Raw genomic sequence first — 18,828 nt, forward strand, 5'->3', positions numbered from 1 at the left:
TTTTTTTAATTTGACCATCACAAAATACTTTTTTCAGGCTACGTTTCTCATTCAATTAGATCTAGAAATTAGATCTAGTCATTCAATTAGATCTAATTGATCTCATTCAACTAGATATAGTCCTCATTTCTTGAGGACTCTAACATGAAGGACTGCAATGCACTCCTGATCAGCCAGTGCAGCTTCTGAACCACAGAGATTTTTTTCCCAGACTGAGCGCCCAAGGAAACATTGAGCCTTTTCACAACGGATCTACACCGTTACCCTCACCCTAGCATCACCAGAGATGATGACACAGCACAGAGAATCTGCAGCAGTGAACGAGCACCGGTTTCCTCAGCTCTCCATACCTCCTGCACTATTTATCACTCACGCTGTGGCCCGCAGGGTGGAGCACGCTGCAATACTGGCTAGCCACGAACAACTCTTTGCACAGATTAGCAGATCTTAGAATCATCGAAGCGTTTAGGTTGGAAAAGCCCTTTAAGATCGTCCAGTCCAACCATTAACCTCACACTACCAAGCCCACCACTAAACCAATTAAGGTTATGCTAAAAGTCAAGGGTCACGGCAGCAGTCTGCTACAGCAGCTGCGCAGTTTGGGGTCCACACAAGTCCTGGGGCCAGATACTACAAAGGATAAAGAGTCTAAAGCAAATGATAGGTGAAGAAAACATGGGTCTGGCAACCACCTTCTTCAGGAGCACTCTAGAGCCTAAAAATTCACAAACCCCTAACATCCACCAAGCAAAGACTTGGGAAAAAAACCCCAAACCACCTAGACAGTAACTGGAGAGATGATAGCTGGCTCAGAAGTGCATTTTTATTTTATTAGATTCCGTAAGTGTTCATTAGACTTGCATTGCAACATTTTATATTTAGTAGGCGTGCTCTCTGTGTGACACAGAGCATTTTGTCAGGAGCTGGAGGTGACTCGGGAGGCTAGACATTTCTGCTGCGGTCTGTAGGCAGGGGAGAAAGCAGCGTGCAATCCAGGACAAATGCAGATCAACTGAATTTACCCACTTGTAATATGGGCAACGTAGAGCTTTCGCTTTCTATGTATGTCAGAGTTGAGATGCCACGCTCTATTTATTTCTCGCCACGCTACAGGGATGCAGGAAGTCTTCACAGATTCAGACCAGAATCCTTCACTGCTGCTAATTGTTCATTTTTATTGCATATGTCTTCATTGAATTTAATTAAACTTGGCTCACAGGCTTTGCATACACAATAATGAATAATAGTTAATAGTCCATTTCTCATTACTTTTCAGTCAAAGGATGCCTTAATGCTCTACAAAACCTGTTGCATATATTTAGGTTTTTTTACCCAGCAGTGAAACAGCCATCTCTCACGATGCCCTGTAGCAAATCTCCAGCAGCACAAAGAAATCCCCCACTCACCTCGGACACAGATACCAAGTGCAAATGAAATGGCCCTCAACCAGGGATTAGTAAAGGGGCTATATTGATTTATATCACGATCTGGCAAACTGCTTGCAAAACCGGATTTGTGTTCTGTGAATGGAGAAATAACTCGGCATTACTTTTCCTTATCAGAGTGGCAGCATGTCCTCTTGGCAATGGGAGATCAGATGCACCTACAAGTAGCCACTATCTTGTCCCTTAGTCTGTAAAGTCAGTCAAAATCACAGCCCAAGCTGATCACGAGGAAAAAGCGCTCTCTCCAGTCAGTCATGTTTTCAGTCCATTTTTGCACAGCCCTGAGAGGAATACAAAACAACGCCCAAAGAAACAGCCCTTGTATCAGCTAAAATATTAAGACAAGGTGTTTAAATAATTGGTTTGTCCATGGGAAAATCCGTATTTACACTGTGGCATGTCGTTTCCCCTGGGATCTCTCTACCAAGCTTCACATTTCCGTAAGAGGGGGGCTCAAAAACGTACTGTTAATTTTTGACTCGGGTGATGACGGGATATGCATAGTCATCTCCATCCTATCCAGGCTGGCAAAGCATCTGCCACATTATTTCTTTTTTGACCACAACCTATACTGTAAAGGCTCAGAGGGAAGCAGTGCCTTGTCTCTCCCATAACACTGGAGGGGAAGGAGAACTTGCTGGGGGATAACTGGTATCACCTCTTACAACTCTGTTATTCAGCAGGGGAGACACAATATTAGAAGTCAGTGGCATGTCCTAGTTTGGGAAAGCTCTAGCCCCGACCTGGATGGCCGAGCCGCTCGCTTTATGCCGTTGCGGCTGTGGTAAATGGTGAGCCTGCTCTCGGGCTCTCACGCTCTGCTTTCTGAGGAGTTGCACCGTGCTTATCGGCACGCTGTCCAGGTGCTCATGGCCCACAGCTCACCCGAGTGGAGTTGCCACAAGATTTTCATACACCAGAGGCTCCTAATAGCAAGTTAACACCGAGCTGTCCGAAGGGCAGTGTGTGTAACTATAAGCTATAAAGGACAGGCAAAGGAAGAATCTCATACCTCCCTCCTGCGGGTGCCAAGGATGGCTCCCATACCTAAAGAAGAAAAGCTAACGTGATATCGCTCCGAAAGCCACAACACATAGCACACAGCCAGTCCTAGGTTTTGACAGCCTTTGAGGATTCTGGACAATTCACCACTGTCAGGAGTGAACTAGGCGGCTGACACAAAGGGCAGTGGTGAATTCAAGCCCTGGCAGAGCAGACTAGAGGCATATCGTGAGCACACGCGATCTCACGAATTGCAAAGGTCAACCACGTCTCCTCTGCAGAAGTCTGTTGCAGGGCAGAGATACAGCCGCTCCTCTCACAACATTAAACAGAATGAGGAGGAAGGGTGAACTCAGCTGAAGATGAGCCGCGTCCTCAAGACATGCAAAGAAAACACGTGCAGAAGATGCTGGGGTTCTGCCCAGAGCTGCTCACAACGACCCCGCTCGCCTCAGACTTTTGATAGCGTCCGAGTAACATCTACTGCTATTGCAATTCAGCATCAACTTCCTGCGGCTCAGCATGAGAAATATCTTCTCCCAGGATAAGAAGAAGAAAAAGTAATTAATAGATAAGGGTCTTCCCAGTGGAGGCTGATTTGCTTTCTGATCCACAAAGCATTGCAGATTAAAAACTGGAACTAAACAATTCATAGAAAACTGAAACTGCTGGAGAAGTGGGTGCTTTTTTCCTTCGCAGATTAGGGAGACCGTTACCCTCATCTGCAATCAGGTCTGCAAAATTCCCCAGTTCGGCATGCCCGCTCTTCACTCCCTTTGCTTCATCAAAAGGAGGGCAAAATGAAATTTCCTGCACTGATTAGAAATGTGGAGAAGGTAATCACTGTCATTTGCATTCAATCAGATGTTTGTTCCCACTGATAGAAGAGCATCCAGATTATTTGAAAAGCACCAAACAAGTACTATGCCATTTCACTAATTAAACCCACCCTTCTGCTCTAAAATTGATGAATAACGACTGAACTTGACTCATAATCCCTTTGTCTTCTATTATTTACTCTTTTTTAACAGTGATTTATGGCAAGGTAGTGCTTTCATTATTCTTGTTAATTACCTCTGTTCTCTACTTCAGCTTGTAAAATGTAATTGCCTGAAACATAAATCTAGTCTTGCCACCTATGTTCACACATCATTAATATTATTCTGGCTATTCTTATAAAATCTTTATAAAATGTAATTATACATGTGCCATTAAGCGCTATGTTGTGTTGAAGATGCGCTAAGCATCTCCTTTTCTGAGGACTAAGCTGGTCTGTATATTAAACCTTCCTGCTTGTGTTAAAGCTTTTGTGTTCCCCTAAGGAAAAACAAAAAAACACATTAATTGGTCAATGAATATTGTGGATCCAACTAACACACCTCCTTGAGCGCGCGAGCCCTGCTAAGCGGCCGCTAACATTTTTTGCAACCGGGCAGCAGAGGCACTTTAATGAACCCTCCTTCACTCCCCACCCCTGGAAACAACAATTTCACTGAGCTGAACAATGAGCACTAGGCAAGAGGGTAGCAAACAAATGCAGCAGCTACTCACTCAAGTGATTATCAAGTTTCTTTCTGTGTGTAGATAATCCCCAAACAAATTATTTTCATCCTCTCTGCCCCTGATACTTCAAATCAAAAGAACTGCGTATCACAGAGAACAGACATCTTCCAGCGGCCCTTTTTCCCCCGTTGTAATTTTTTAGTATTGCTTGTGATTATACATAAGGCAAAATCTATTAGAAGGAGAGGAAATGCATTATCCCCAGCTGACTGTTGACATGATACTAGCTCAGTATTTCTCAGGTTTCTGGTAATGAACAAGTTTATACGCAGCACTTCATCTCTCCAACAAAACACTTGGCTGTATGAAGAGCAGTAATATCCCAGCGGAGCCTAGTGAGAGAGAAACACGTTTATTATTTCTCAAAAAAAAACCCCAAGCCCCTCATTCCTCCCCGATTCATCTACTATATTATTACCTAAGTATGCATTTGGAGGTACTAGATCAGCTAATGTAAGCCCTTCAGCCAACAAGTATTATCAAGCGCATTTCCATTAACTCCCATTCTCCACAGCCATAGGAAGGACAGCCTATAAAATATTGCAATTGCATTTACAATTGTTAATTACTGTAAATTCAGTGTTTGAGATAAAAGCATTTGCTCTCTCCAGGTCTTCTACCTGATGTATCATGGCTATTATGGCTTTTAGTTGGCGAGGTCCTGTCCGTGGGGTTTCTCCTGCCTTACACCAGCGTGCGAGATCCGAATCGGACCTTCCCGGCACTACAGCCCCGTCGGGGCCAGGACTTCAACGGCTCAAAGCGCAACGCAGACCCAAGAGGCACGGGCCAGAAGGGGAGCGAGCAGGGTGTAGTCTGGTAGATGAAATCAAGGCTCTCTTCCTATTTTTTAGATGACTGCAAGGAAAAATATTTCCTGCCTGACCCCGCCTGTGGTTTATCGAGTAATGGCATTCTCGATAATGCATTTTGCCTGAAGAAAGCATTGTAACTTGGTTGCTTTGGGGGAGAGCATGGAAATGGGATGAGAAAGCTGAATCTTTAAATCAATTTTGTAAATCTATGCCAGATTGGGGTGGGCAGCATGAAAGAGGCAGGTCAGAGGGCAAATTCACCAGCAGGTAGCGTTCCCAGAATTAGACACATTTGGTTTTTTTCTTTTTCAAGAAAAGATTTATTTCTTGAAATTAAATCTATCCTATATAAGCCATAGAGCTGAACCAAGTTCAGGGACCTAGCTTCCTTTCTTCTGAATGCAGATCTGCCACAGAAGTTTATACACCTTCTGGAGATTTCTTTCTCAAGAAAAGTGGATAAATCCCACTCCAGTCCTAATTTAAACTGCTAAAAGTGACTCCCCAGCCTGACCTAGTCATTCCATAGGGCCAGCCACAGGCAGTCCATCCCATTTTAAGCTAGTTGTGTAGGAAAAGTGGACTGACTGGCTTCTTGGCAACCTGGTTTTCTCCATTTAGTTTAGACTTCTTCTAGACCACCCTCCCTCACAGCCAGGGAAGCCACCATGTGCGGGGCTACCTCACCTCCTGCATGCTGCTGTGGGACACGTGCAACTGCTCGCCGTGGTCCAGTTCCATTTCTGGGTGGGTGTTGACATCCGAGACGTCTGCCGACACAGTTACAGAAAGCTAAAAGACTGGCTTGGTGGTTGCAGCCCTGCATTTGGGGAGTTCTGCTCTGCGCACGCTGTCCTGGCGTCTCCTGCCTCCTGACCTCCTCGCCAACGCCAATTTGAAATATGGGTCTCCAACGCGAATGGTCAGCGAGGAAGGCTGTATCACCAGGGGCTCCTTACGGTCAGACACACAGTATATTTTCGTGCCAAGCCAGTCCCTCTGAAAGTGATTTAATTAAAACTTCTGAATTAATAAGCCTATCCTTCATTAGCAGCCAGAGTAATAAAAGCAGCAAAATTCTGCTTTTTCTTTCAAGGAAATTCTCTTTAATGACACATAGCATGCCTGAAAAGTGAAGAGGAACGTGAAAAAACAGTTGTACTCTGAGAGCTGCTTTTGCTGCATCGTTATGATGACTGTCAGGCAACTTCTGTGTGTGTTCCAGTGAAGGAAGAAAGACTGAACAAAGCAGCGCATATTAGAAATAACGGAATCGACTCTGGAAGTTAAAAATACAGGTATAACAGGAAAAAACCCTGAGATCTGGTATTGCTCAGGTATTCCTACAGACCAGAACACCTCATGTATTCAGAGAAGACTACTGTAAGATGTCTAACCTTTTGTCAGGAGAGCAGTGGAAGAGATTACCTACAACCTCTTTATCTTTGTGACTCCGTGAAGAAAAGTCCTAGACATGGAGATCCCCAGGCACAGCAGATACTGAGACCCAGATCACAAGGTCATGCATCAGGCTCATCTTTAATTTCGGATGGATCACACACCACTAAGCGCCTTTTTTTCTTTTCTTAAAGTTTTCTGTTGTTTTGTAGTTTTTCCTAAGTTTTACAATCTACAGTTACAAGCCTAACACAATTGTACCTCCTGCACAGCTGGGGGTTCCCGAAGCGAGTTTTCTAAAGAAAACGTATTTTCCATCCACTGCCTTCATGAGCCTCCCTACTGAGAAGAGTTTATGCTTAGCTACACTCAGGACATAATAAATGCGAAAGAAAAGGAGGTAAAGTGAGGATTTAAAGAGCTGTATCAAATTTTATCACTGGAAGGTCTGGCGATGAACACGATCCTTTTTTCTTCTCTTTAGTGCATTTTGGAATTCATTTTTCACAGAAACCTCCGCATCCACCTAAGGGATGTATATTTTTTTAAAGTGCCTAAATGGGTGAACTGGTCAGACTCTAATTGTGCCTGAAAGGCTACAGTTGACACACACTGGAGACTTAATTATGTAGTGTGCAGCTCCATCTGTCAGCTGCAATATCTTTTGTTACCAAGAATTAGACTTCCATAGAAGATGACGTGACAGATTCAATTTGCTTTCACCAGGATAACTGTTATGTGGGCATTTGAATGATGCTGGAAATTAGAACAACATTTACATTTCTTGTGTAGACATTGAAACGCCATTTACAGCAAGGTTTGTCCAAAATACAAAACTAAGATTGAATGGGTGGCAGCCAATGCAAAGCTAAAAACCAGGAAACAATTAATTAAAATATCATTAAACGGAGGATAGTCTTACACAGTACTGCCTGAGGAAAGATAATAGAATCGTTCAGGTTGGAAAAGACCTTTGAGACCGTCCAGTCCAACCATTAACCTACACTACCAAGTCCTCACTAAACCAATCAAGGGTAGACTAGACTAAACCATGTCCCAAAGTGCCACGTCTGCCCGTTTTTTGAACCCCTCCAGGGATGGTGACTCCACCACCTCTCTGGGCAGCCTGTTCCAATGCTTGACAACCCTTTCCATGAAGAAATTTTTCCTAATATCCAACCTAAACCTCCCCTGGTGCAGCTTGAGCCCATAAATGCACCCATGCACATGTAGAAAAAATTCTGAAGAGTTTTTTTTCCTGTGTGAAGTTAACAGAAGCAGCAGTTATACTAAAATTCAAGCGCTTTTACAGCAAATCTGATAGCAAAACGTAAAGATGATAAAATTCCAGTTTGGGAGGGAGAGGAGATAATTTTTTCCCCTAAACTAGAGATTTTGGACCTTTTGCAACTTATTTACTATAAAGTTATTTCAAGGCTGATGCAGATGGTTGTAAAACTATGTAAGCGTGGTGACTACAAGCTTACCTCTCTTTTCTGCCTTTGTAGGCAGCTCACAGATCACATCTCCAGATTCATTGTGAGGTGAACGATTATCCTGGGTGGCTGGGTAAATCCAGCTCACAGTTACTTTGGCATTGCTGCTACCCAGCCGCTCGTTTAGCCGAGATCATCTGATCACTTACGATTGTGGGTCCAGAGCCTCCAAGGGATGCCGGTACCTGTGTATCGTATGTTAGCAAGAAAGGAGGAACAAGTGTTATTTTCAGAAGCTACATGTGAACCGTAAATTTTCCTCCAAGTTTTTGCAACCTTTTTTTTTAAATTTTTCTGAATACAAGTCTCTGTCCCATTTCAGTTTGTGAAGCCCACACAGACTACACGGGAAGCAAAGCAACAGATGATGACATATTTACAAAGAGGAAAAAACAGAAGAGAGAAAAACATACTCTGAGGGATTTTGCTATTTGCTCTAAAATGAAGAGGCTTGTTAATTAGAAAATGCTTTTCACAACTCATTTAATTTGAAATGGGGGGGACTCCTTTCATTTGCTTACCGGCTGCGATGTATTTCAACCAATGAACACCACCACTATTTTTAGCAAGCTATACATTCATCATATAGAGATGCATCTGGAAGTCTAACCTGCCATTATGTCAACATGCCATATACAGTTTTGAAAAACTCCCTATATTTATCAGCTTTTGAATTCAACAGTTGTCCAATTATGTCTAAAATTGTTATAATCTTAGTTTTAGCTGAAAAGCTTTTATTGAAAATCTACTAGTAATCTTCTATAAATGTTAGTCATAAACAACACTGCTAAATCATAAAAATATAACTGCTTGTGATTAATCTGGAGAGAGACTTACATTAACATATTCAGTTCTAAATGGTCTCTCATCCCAGCATCAGATTAAGTACTGATAAATTGAATTAGCTTACTTAGTGTGAGGTTTGCTGGGAGCTGGCTTGTAAACCTCCCCTGAATTTCTATTTTAGCATCCTGGCAAAAGTGTGAAAAGCCCAACCCCGGACCAGATTTTCCAAAAATGGCACCAGTCTGTGAGGCTCTAACAAAATCCTCTATCCACACTCTTCTGAATGCATCTCTAACACTCCTTTTGCATTCAGTGCCTATGCAGGTTTTATTTCCCAAAGCACAAAGCAACCAGAGGCCAAGCAAACCATGATTTCTCCATAATTGCATCCCATTGCAAGCCTACAGGCTCCACTCAATCGAACCTCTTCCTGCCTGCTTGCTGCACTTACCCTGCTCTGCACTCTCCGCGCGTTTAGATTCGCAATGTGATCTACAGCCATGAAACAAATGCGAGCCACAAGCAGGGGACACTGATGTGCCAACACCGCCAAAGCCCGCAGAGGCCATCAACAGGGGCACGTACAAACATGCCCCGGCTGCGAGCAGGAAGATGTAGCTACCTGGGGTTGCTCAGGAACCTAAGTGCTTATAGAGGCTGTGTTCCCCATCCGTATTTTGGTGGATAAGAGCTATCGGAGAAAACCTACAGGCTTGTTAACACGACAGAGGCCGCAGAGCGTTTGGCTCCTGCGTAGCAGAGCTGTAGCCGAAAGGCAGGCGTACGCAAAGGATGGGAACGATGCCAACGTTACGGGCTGGCGACAGCTGCCGAGCGAAACCATGACCCTATGGACTCCACTAACCATATGCGGATGCGTCTTCCATCCCGATTTGTATATTTTGCAAATAGATAAAATACACCTCTTCCTCTGCTACAATTAATTCACATCTACTTCCAGTTTGACAAACCGTACTTGGAGCCGAAGCTGAACAAGAACGCGTACTGGTCAATGAGAATTCACTCAGCGCTGATTTGAATATTGCTCATTTGCAGCCTAACGAGAGCTTGCGAGCTGCCGAAGGAATGAAGCAAGTCTAATGAACGTAAAAGCAGGGCATCGCTGCTGCTCGCTTAGAAAGGGATGGCTGAATTATGCTGCTGGAGCAGCTTGAGCGGCTGCAGAAATCTGTTCTCTGGAATCCCTGCCAGGGAGGTGCCCACATGGCCAGGGCTCAGGGGGCTGCTCCGAGCTCCCTCCCGGCAGCCTCCGAGCTGTGCCGTGCATGAGCGCTATTCCCGGCGGAGACCTGCCGGCTGACAGAGCTATCCCGCGAAGTGAGTACCTGCCAACCGACTGCAACGCTGCCATGAAGGCGCATTTATTTTATCCCAGTATTTATCCTCTCAAACGCCTCCCTTTCGCCTTGCTGGCGGAACCACCCCGGGAGAACCTCGGGGCGCTCCTCCCTGCGTGGGGCTGGTGGGTGCAGCTTGGGAGACGCCTGGGGATCGCGATGGGAGCTGGGCGCTGCCCGTTCAGCGGAAGGCTTTGTTTGGTAGCCACATGGGCAATTTAATACCTTCCACGTATTGACAACGTTCCCCGCTTCCCAGATGCGCAAATAAAGCGGAAAAAAGCCTCCAAACGGCTCAATTAAACCCCGTCTAACTGACACCACTGGAGGCTTTTGACCGATGCGAAAGCTAAGAGATGTTTTACTTCAGTAAAATGAGTAAATGGCTTCTCTCCAGCACACCAGCAATATGTAGAAAACATGCAAACTTTGAACCACCATTTGGTGTTAAATACTTGTAAAAGCCTTTTTTCCTTAGATTAATATCTCATGTTTATCTGTTCTATACATTCTGGAGACATAGTGAAAATTGCTTATTTCTAATAAAATGTAGCAACTGTACCCTGAGGAAAAATTACTGTGTTATGAAATACTTTTCCCCTCTACCACAGCCAATTTAGTTTTCATTTAAAATTCAATAACTGCATCATACTCAGAATCTTCCGCGACTGTCATAATGACTTTGAACAAAAAGCGTGCTGTAAACAAGGAAGATTAGAAAGACATTATCGAGGTAATTTCTCCCCAAGTTTCTTTCACACAGATGGAGACGCAGAAAATGGATGCACCAGTTAGCGTGAATATGATTTAGAAATAAATAGGAAAAAAAGGAAGCACTTTGTTCCACAGATACTTTGGTAATAAAAGCATTACTTCCCCTGTTTTATTTGAGGTATCTTTCACCACTTGGTAGAAGGAAACACTTTGTTTCCTCGCTGAAATATTGATGTAAGGGAAGGAGACGAACAACGTAGTCTTGCTAGGAAAATGCTGCCTACTTGCTGTAAGATTTTCTTTCCTCGCATCTCAGGAAGGAGCTGGCAGCGGTGCGGATCTGCAGATCCCAGTCCCGCAGCTTGCTGCTCTGTCACTCGCAGCCGCTTCAGAAGAACGTGCGGAAAGAGAAGAGTCTTTCCTTTTTCTCTTTGCCCGGTCTCTGAAGGCAAATTCTGCTCCTACCTTGTAGAAGGGGAAGGAATTTCAGGAAGTGCGTCTCGCCCCTCTGCTCCTCGCTGAGGGGGTGGCCAGGCATCTCCCCCAGCAAAGCCCAGAGCCTGCGCTTTGCAGAAAGCGGCTGAATTCCTGCAAACCTGCCCGGTAAGCAAAGCCGGGCACGTCCAGCTACATCACCTGGCGTCGTTCCCTACGTATGGGAATCTTCGTCCTCACACTCGCAAAGAATCGTTCCTATGGTTTTTATTTTAACTCGGGACAATCCCAAGAGGTGGAAGGAAGCCGTCGCTTTGCGGTGCGCTGAAGAAGGGCGCTAACTCGCCTGGCACGGGAGCGGTGACTGATGGAAAGCAGCGAGGAACTGCGGAACAAACCTGAGCCTCCCTTTAGAGAAAGCCTCAAATGCAGCTGGTTTTCTTCCGAGACCAATTCAAGAATATTCCCTTTACAAAGGTTTCTGGTATTTTTTTTTCCATCTGACTCTACCGCAAGGTCAATCTTTGCCCAGGTACAAATTCCTACCTTCCCCAAGCTCATGGACTCCAGCTACAAGGAAATCCTCTCCTTTTCCATGGAAACCAGACACAAAAACGCACTAGAAACTTTAGCAAACTTTAAAAATCCTCTGAAAATTTTTAGTCCAAGTAAATGCCATTAATCTGTAATTGAAACAAGGCTGAGGCCCTGACCCTGCAAGTTGCTCTGCCTCAGGGCTCCCATCTCCCTAGGACCTTCTGTCATTTCTCGTTGCTAATACCCGACCTTGTAGGGCTTGTAACACTGCTTGAGTTTACCAGAAAGTTGATAGCATCTACAGTTGTGCAAAAAAGCGGGAAAAACACATTTCCAGTGAAGCTGAAAATCATATTCTCACCATAAGCCAGCAAAGGCTGTTTTATATTTCTCTATTTTTCCATGCCAACAAAAAGGAAAACCTAGATGTTTTTCCTGTGGAAATACAATGTAACTTGGGGAAGCTTTCAGTGCTATTTCCTCTTTAACCTCTAGAGTTCATTACCAGTCTTCTATCAAGGCCCATTCCCCACGTTAGCATTCCTTATTCCTGGTGAGGGATGCAGCCTAGGGCACCCTGATCCAATTATTTCCTTGGGATTTTTCTTGGCCCACCTCAGACACCTGCAGCGACTGCCGCAGGCGCCCGCCAGGCGCGTGCTCTTACGCAGCAATGACATCACTGGTGTTTCATATCCTTATATTACAACTTGATGGGAAAAACATAGAATAATTTCTGGAAAGAAGGTGAAAATTCATAATGTTGCTATACCCAGCACCCACGGTGAGTCCCATCGCTTCTGCACCCACCGAAATGGCACCCGTAAAACCCTGCTCTGCTCCCCCTTCTCCCCGCTCTGCTTTCAGCTGCTCTTGAGATCACCTACACCGTAACACACCTGCACAACAGAAACACCCGTGGGTGCTACCGCCTTGCAGTGGCAGGAAGAGAGGAGAGAAGCACCCAAGCAGTCAGCTGTTCTCAGGGTACAGAGCGCTGGTCAGTCAAAAAACCCTGTATTTCCCCCACTTATATCATCCGCTCTCTGTGGGATCTGAAAATGAAATGTCAGAGTGGCCATTACAGTCAATTTAAAATTTAACAACAAAACCTGTTCTTCCCTTCTCTCTCCAGGGCTGCACAACCAAACAGACCTGAGCAGCTCCCTTCTCCCTGAAGGAGGACTGTATGCTCTTGTTTAACAGAAGCATGAAACTCAATTTAAAAAGATTCTGGTTTGATTCTTCTCCTCGCCTACTCTAATCAATGTACTTTAAAATGTTGATAGTAATTTTCTAGGGTTTTACCGGGTGATTAAGCCAGAAGACATCTCTGTATGCCAAACCCTGATCATATTTATGCCAGACAGTCTTACTAGCGCTCTACAGACACAAGATCACATTAACACCGTTGACTTTCTGCCCCTCTTCATCCATCTGAAATAAACATTTTTATCCCAGGAACCAATAGGCCGTCTGCAAGCAGGGGTAGCAGGGCATGCCTTTTTCACAAAGCTATGGCATAGGTGTCGGCAAGGAGTTCAAGAATCTTTGGAAAGATGGACTATGAATTGCAAACAGAGCTTTCAAGAAATAACTCAAAGTCCTGTAAGCGAGCAAGAAAGTACTGGTCTGCTGTCTGACACATGCAGGGTAAGAACCAGTCTCTCACCGCACAGGACTGTCCTCAAGAAACAAATGCACTGCATGGATTTTCCACTCCTGGAGGAAGGGATGGTCTCTACCATTCACAAAGAATTAGTGTTCAGGTCCAGTATCTGTTCAGTGCTGTGTCTGAATTACCATTCAGTTTGGGCTTCACATGACTTTTTAACATATTACCATAGAAAATCAATAACAAAAAAATCCCTTACATCCAGGTACTTTTAGATTTCATACTACCCGTCTGACGGAAGGGTAGCTCCCACAGCTTACTGTATTTTTTTGTATTGTAGGTCATGAAGCTGATCTCTACCTGCAGATTCCAATAGATACCGCACTGGTGGAGTGAAAAATTCAGAAGATTTACTAGGTTTCCTTCTCACAAAGTACTGGCTCATATGAAATAATAAAAGAAAGGCTTATTGAGTTTTCTAAATAGCTGAACCCCAATGGGGAGTGGGGACATAAGAACAGTGAAAGTCTTGGTGATTCCATCCCATTCGTACAAAGATTTGTCACCTGCTAGATTCATGCACTTGACTCCACCACCATTCAGCATTTGTCACGAGTCAGCTGCTGATCTCTGGGGGGAAAAAAAAAAAACAACCAAATATCAAGAAAAACCCCTGCTATCTCCTGGACAACAGCAATGTGTCAGCCACCAGTAAATATCAGCTTTAAATTCATGACAGCCTTTTGCTACCTCCACATGGGATCTGCTATTTGCTATAAATGCTTGTTCCTAGTCCTCCGTTCCGGGAAAGGTAAGAAACAAAAGGATGGATTCTGCTTCATCTTAATGCTATGCTTTTGTGCAAGAGGAAAATAATTGTGAGAGTACTTTCTTAAAACCCGGCCACACCACGCTGAATCAACAGGCAGTTGGTATTGTGAGATAAAAGGATGCTGTTCAGTCTGATTAATCAAACCCCCTTATGCTTGCCAAAGCCTAATTATTCTTTGATCTACATTAATGACTTCAGAAAGCATGGTACACCTGGTGGGAGTTCTCAGTGGGGAGCATTTTAGACTAAAAAGAAAACTCCTCCCTTTGTCACAACCCCTAATTTGCTTATATCGGTAGAATCAATTGTTTTATACAGAACTGCGGTCTCCCACAGGTACTGTTGGTTGTGTTGAAAGATAATGTACGCAGGTTTTACCACTACCAAAAAGCTATTGTTTGACAAATAGCAAACTCCATCTCAGGGTGACTTTAAAAAACACATCACTATCGCATACTATTGCTGTACGTAGCTTTTTATCGAGCAGTCTGGCCGTAACTCACACGAGCACAGGACACATATCTCCGTTTTCTGCGTTCTGAGTGAGATGAATAAGCTGCTTATATCCCAATTTAAAATTTAGCCAGAGATTAATTTACAGTCCAGATCCAGAAACATTCACATGGATAAGGATGACACAGCATCACAAAAGGAAAAAAAAAAAAATCTATGAATAAAGTAATTCACCCCAGCTTTACTTGGTTAAAAAATTTCCTATCATTAAAGCAAACTGTTGAAAGCACAAGGTCTGTGCTTGTGCAATGGGGACTCAGATCAGGAATTTACTACATCAAATGGTACTTTATGGTCATCTAATGGTGGAGATATCCAGGGCCAACAGACACACCGGGAAATAGAATAGAATTATTTCTAGCAAATCTTCCTGGAACTGCATCAATTTATAACAGAAATTTTAAGACTGGTGTGAGTAACGTATGAATGGAGATGTGTGCGTGAGCGCCAGACAAAACAGTAGAACAAAGGTTTAAAGAATGGCCTGCATTTGTAACAAGATCAAGTTATGGTAAACTAATAACATCCACAGGAATCTTTTTTGGTCTCCTTCATGCTGTTGAGGATAATCTTGGGAAGAAGGTGTCCTTTGCTTTACAAGGAATATTTGTTCAAATCCCAAAGCCAGGAACACAATTTCCCGTGCATTCATGGACGAGACCACATGGACAACCCTCTAAATTTTCAGAAGCTGACAGTGTTTACTCAAGAATTTAATGAAAGAAATGAGGAACAATGATTTTATATAAGAAGGAATTGCATCAAAATAGCTGTTGTCCATCGAGACCTCAGAAGAAGCAAAGAAACCAACATTCTGGTGTTTCCCTCGGGCACACGAATATTTGAGAGCCCTGGAATAAATTAGCGCCCGAGTTTTGCAACAAAATGACAGGCATGACTTGTGCTTGCCAGAGAATGTTGGAGTGCATCTGTTTCACAGCCGTACGTGGAGAGGAGGAGCAAATCTGTATGGTACCAATTGTCATTCGAACTGGAACGTATCCTCCAAGGTTCCTGGTGGCCAGCTCCATAGTATTGGCTTCCCTCAGTGGTTATGAAGCTTAATATCTATAGGATCCAGTAAAAGAAGATCTGACCTTTTTTTTTAAAAAAGAAAAACCCTAACTTTTCTGATTTAAGAATAACTGAAAACAATTAGTGGTACATGTCTAGACAAAATAATATAAATTCATCCTGACCACCAGTCCAGCTCCAAGGAGCCCAGATGAGCTTCTGGGAAGTAATTGTCCCGATGGATTCATTGATATTTTTACACACTGTCACATACAGCTTTGCTTAAACTACAAGTTTAAGCTAGAACTGCAGAACAAAGAACGTCTTTCCAGGTTAAGTCCCAGAAGCAGTACAAAGGCTGTTTAAGCAACCATATATCATACATCTGATGAAGTTCTCAAAGAGAACTCAAGCCATTACAAACATTTAGTTGGAGCTGTTTCTTCCTACTCTTCATTAGTCCTTTGAATACTTTACACCCATTGCAGCTTTCAGTCTTCCACAGTCCCTACTTGCGGGCTGGATCCTGATACCAGGAACTTCCATGGTGAGGCTGGAAGAGCAGCACAGAGCGCTTCACATCAGGAATGAAAAAAAAAGACCACTTTTTCCCATCCATTTACATGATCTCCTGGTTTTGTTCTGGGCTTTCAGCCTTTCTACCTCTGCATGCAGCACCAAGCAGCGTGCGCAGTGTTAAACCGTGGGAGTTTGTAGGTGCTGTCACAAGAAGCAGCAGTAGAAGACTTGGCAGAATGCAACTGGAAAGAGTCTCCTGCTATCGACTGCTTCCACAACTCAGCTCATTGACCAAAGCAGGAGAGGACAACTCTTAAGCACAAGAGAGAAATGATTAAACAGTTTGACGGAAAGATCAATGATGATACCACTTCGCTTCTTTCTTCAGCATATTATGAGCACATAGTATTTTCTCTTGCAGCAGGATACATTAGTTTAATGTGAAATGCTGTGGGAAGGGACAGCGATCATAAAGTTGTAAGAAGGATTACATGTTTGTCTCAGATAATGTTGCCCAGAGCTCTTTTTTCTTAGCATTATTATTATTCCTTTCTCCATTTGAATATGATTCCTGCCTACATGTCATTCTTTTTTTCCCCAGATGACTTTATTTTAGGCCTTTTGAATTCTAATGCCCTGGGCATAACCTGTTCAACGTATGTATGGGTCAGACTCCGTGGCTGTATGGGACTACGTGGCCGCGAGGAAGCACAGCATCTGGAAGAGAGGTACAGACTTGCTGCTTACAAACCGAGCCCTTCCGTTCATAGCGGCGAGGCATCCAAGTACCTTCTTATGACTATAGCGCATATAACAGCCCCAAATCTTGTCCTGCCGGCCCACCGATAAGCTCGCCCCGTTGAAGGGACCAAAGCTTTGGTTGACATCAACCTATCAATGGGACTTCGCTTATTTATAACAGCAGACGTTCTTGCCCTGTTCTGTTTGCTTTGTCCTATCGCTCCCTTCTCATCAAGAAACAAACTCAATTATACTTTTCTCTGCTCCACGCGTAACTAATCAGCAGGCAGCTCCCTCAGTAAGCCCAGCCATTTCAAATACCTCCTCTCACACGCAGATATCTCAGGAAAGAAGTGTTACTTCTATACCCCTCAAGGGGTGCATGCACAGTCATTAATCTTTCTTTCATCTTGCAGAATGCTAATAGAACAATCACCTCCCTATCGCTGAATTTGGTAGGTCCCAATTAACATGCTAATCAGGCAGATCTTCCGTAATGAATCCCAAACCTCAGCAGTAATATGTTATTTAGATAGAAAAAGAGTTATCCAAAAGATAGGTAGAATTAAAAAACTGGCAAACCAGAGCACCGTTTGGATAGGCAAACTACTGAAACGGACCTTTCTACCGCAAGAATTAAAATTCTCCACCTGCCTATGCTACAGATCATATATTTACAGATTCAGCACCTTGCAAGGTTCAGCGCAAGAGGCGTTTTGAAGGTAATATACAGCTGTAATAAAGAATACCATTCAAGCGGAGAGAAACAACATATGAGTAACAATGAAGTTTTTAAATATATTATTAAACCTGTTTCTTTTAATGTCTCTCTAAATAAAGCTAGCTTTTATTATCTGACACAAAACCATACAAGTTGTTTTGCAAACCCAGCAATGCCAGAAGCTCTGGCAGTTTGTATTCATGAACAACTTCAAGATGGATAGTTCAAGTCTTAATGGAATTAGTCCACTGGGGCTAGTATTGTGTTTATGCAGTTAGAGGCTCAATATAATCAAATTTCTGCGCATTTGCTCTCTTCAGAAAATAGGACTCAATGATAATTTAAATCCCCCATTAAGTTAAAATGAAAAATATTGGCAGATGCCATAAAAGTCATTGTTCTAAAGTTTTCTTGCATGTACACCTCATAGATAAAAGCAGAGTTTTTTTAGTAAGAAATTAGAAGTTTTGAATCTTATAAAACAAAACCGTTGATGTGTCTCTCTTGAAACTCCTACTACAGACGCCCCAGCAAACATGGCCTTACCCTGCTAGAGCTGCACGTGTAGCTAATGAGCACACCGGAGCACGCCGGCTCTGAAAAGCAGCATTTCTGTAAATACCACGCATACAGCCGGCCAGTACCGCCTCGCACCCCAGGGTCGTGTTAGGGAGGACAAATCCAGTGTGTCGGGACTACGCAGCAGCAGCTCACTCCAGTCTGGACAGCTGAGAGGAACCTGTAGCATGTGCTTTGCTCCCAAACTGGAAAACCTCAGAGGAAAAAAACAGATATTTTTTTTTTTTCCCCTGTGTTTTTGAAGCATGCAGAAGAAGAAATACTGGCATGGGGACACCATGTTATTATTTTGTACAACATTCTGGACTTCATTTAACTCCATTAAAAAAAAAAGCTATGAAAAGGAGTCAAAACATTTCACTGCGATATTTTGGTTTGTGATGCAGAATGATTTTTCATTAAAAGGTTGGGTTTTTTGTTTTTTTTTTTACAAGATGCAAAAGCTAAAAAGTTTTTGTCCTGATTTCTGCTATTTTTTCCAGTTTTAGTTTTTATGGCCCTTGTTCACAAAAACAAGACTCTTGCCTCTCCTTCCTCACCGCTTATTTTACAATGGCTGCAAATAAAAACAAACCTCCACCTATTCATATGCTTGTCCCTGCATAAGAAAAAGGGACAAGCAATGCAATAGTTGTTACTTACAGCTGTGATAGACTGAGAAAAAAAGAGTACAACTGACATCTGGACAGTTTAGCCCCTTGCTTTTCATCTTTGTATATCGGGGCAAATTTCCTCCCACTTCTGA

This window comes from Pelecanus crispus, chromosome 11 (assembly GCF_030463565.1).
Source record: "Pelecanus crispus isolate bPelCri1 chromosome 11, bPelCri1.pri, whole genome shotgun sequence".
NCBI classification, from domain to species: Eukaryota; Metazoa; Chordata; class Aves; order Pelecaniformes; family Pelecanidae; genus Pelecanus; species Pelecanus crispus.